The sequence below is a fragment of the Habropoda laboriosa genome, unplaced genomic scaffold (assembly GCF_001263275.1).
Source record: "Habropoda laboriosa isolate 0110345459 unplaced genomic scaffold, ASM126327v1 scaffold220, whole genome shotgun sequence".
Taxonomy (NCBI): domain Eukaryota; kingdom Metazoa; phylum Arthropoda; class Insecta; order Hymenoptera; family Apidae; genus Habropoda; species Habropoda laboriosa.
This window is the reverse complement of record NW_017100316.1, coordinates 59,079-61,791: the sequence shown is the minus strand read 5'-3', so window position 1 is coordinate 61,791 and position 2,713 is coordinate 59,079.

Here is a 2,713-nt window from a genome sequence, read left to right as displayed (position 1 = left end):
CGTTAAAGGACCGCGCGGATTCGTTCGGGGCGCCGCTTTTAAAATTACATTCTCCTATCTTGCGACATACTTGGCCGCGCTGCAACTTTTATCCTTCATTACGTGACTGCGAAAGGACGCATGAAAAATTCACGGGCCGCGGCCAGAACGTCTGCGGTAAACCGGAGACAGCCGTAGGCCGGAATTAATTCTCTCTGTCGCGTGTTCGCCTCTCTTCCGCGCCAGGCCACCTTTTAACGCGTCGTCCAACCGTGGAAACGCGCCTTTCGCATTCTGCAATTCCCAGAAATCGCTCGACCGTTCGCGTTTAAACGATATCTGCAGGTGAATTGTATCGATCATTGCGCATTTTTGTCGCTTATCGTCTCGTTTGAAGCAGTCCTTTTTACGGTCGAAACTGGATTGATCGATTTTGGTGAAATTTTAATTAGCTTTGTAGCGACCAGCTACAGCGGAAAACATTTGTCGAGCAGACTACCAGCACGGTTTATGACGTGCGCGCTTGAAAGGCTATTTTTGAGGAAACCGTTTTTAGCTTATTTAATTTCTAAAAATTCGACAATGCATGTCCGCGTAGAAACTTTCTCCGACGGCCTCAATAGCAAATTGCCGCATCATAAACCAAGGGTTTCCGAAAGGTCAGCCGTACGAGGCCCAGAGGCCCGAACCGGCAGGTCACGAGTACTTGACCTGGAGGAAACTCAGCTGCCCGCCAAGTGACGTCAGGGGAAAAACCTCCCCCGCCAAGTCGCACTGCGGTCCCCGAAAAAGCGCGCCAAGGGCGCAAGGGACACGCAGCGACTTGGGGAAAGAAATTACCTGATTGGTTAACACCGACGCGACGGGTTAACCAATCAGGTACGATTAACAGATAGCCAAAAGTTAATAAGAAAAAGCGAGGCGTCAGGAGGCACGGACCTCCAACGCCGACAGTCCATTTCAATAAAGATCGTGCTAATACCGTGAGGGTACTTAGCGAAACCCTACTCACGTCTCGTTATTTATAATAATAACAACATTCCTTCAACAGTAAAAATATAGAAATAAAACTTAATATTACTTAATTACTATTCGCCCCCTTTCTGACTAGATTCTTGACTTATCTGAATTGACTAGACTGTCTGTTTTTCCTTTGGTATTTCTTTGTCCCCTTCCCCCTTTGCGTCCTTTACTTTATCCCTATTCGTTACTTTTTACATTTCCGGTCGTTTCCTTATCTCATCCAACGCCTCCCCTATAGCTTCATCCACCTGCGTTTGCGCCTTTCCCACATTCCTTTGTGTCTTTTCTTTAATCCAGTCACACATGGATGAACAGTGTCCGTATTTTCTGCATTGTCAGGATCTTATTAATAGTCTTGACATCCTAATTATCCTACAATTCGTCCAACCTACCTTAATCCTTCCCAGTTTGTATAGTTTCTTAGTCGCTACCCTTGGCATTTTAACCAGAGCCGTTTTACCCAACCAAGGTTACATGATGAGTCTTACTATTTCCACCTGTTCCGCTTCCTTCCCTGCCTAGCGCCCTTTCTTCTATTATTCTTTCCCCTATTTCCTCCCTTGTTGCTGTATTTTCTAATCCTCTTATTTTGATGCCCTCCCTTTCCCCTAGTTGCATTATCCTGGTTCCCTCACCCATCCTTTTCTGTCCCCCCGTCGTGGTTCACCTAACTTTCTTAATATTAATACCCTTGAACGATCCAATTTTCTCCTTAAGTTCCTTAACCCCGTCCTCGTAAGTCTTCCCTGCGTTGATTAAAACCGCTGCACCCTTCTTGGATCTCAAATCCTTTCCTCCTTTTCCCTGCCCTTCATTTATCCTTTCACTTCCCTCATTCCTTGTTCTAACCCCCTCCCTTACTCCCACTTTCTCCACCCATGTCAGTCCTACCAATTTTCCTCCGTCTGGGTTCCCACCGTCCTACTAGAAAGTAGTCCTAAAGGATTTTTTCCTGTCACTTCTACTGTTACCTTCTCCTCCATTCTTACCTACCTTTCCAGCTGTTTTTTAAATATATCAATTTCCCTTGTGATGAGCGCATCCATTTCCGATCTTATTTCGTTTCCTCCTCTTTACCCTTCGCCTCCCTGTCGACCTCCCTGCTCCCTACTCTCCTTGATATCATGTCCTGGATTGACACAAAAGTAACATATATTTTCCCTCATTTCACACTGCATTTTATGCGGGTATTTCCCGCGGTGAGAACATCTTATGATCGGCGCATACCTGTCCACCTTACACATGCATCACCCCACCCTCATAAATCCTTCCCTAAACACTTTTTCCGTACACCTTTCTTCCATGATGATGCATGCATTTTTATTCCCCATTCTATTTTTTCTCAGACATACTATCTTCGCTCCTTGTCACCGATCCGAACTCGAGCTTCCTCCTCCGTAATTATCTCCTCCAAGCTTTGTACGAAGATTCTTCCCTTACTACCCCCTATCTTAATCATCGTTGCCCGTATGTCGTCCAGCCTTCTTTCTAATTTCTCTTTGTCTCTCTCCTCCGGTACAATGATAAGCACATCTTCTACTCCCCTCACCCTCCTTATTCCTAATGCGTTAATATTATTAGCATTTATTCGTTTTTCTATTACAGCCACTTTTTTTCGAAATTCTCTCCTTTTCCATGTCCATCTTTATCCTAACCGCCTCTTTTCTATTTATACCATTTCTCACTGTCCTTTCTTTATCCGTCCCCATTC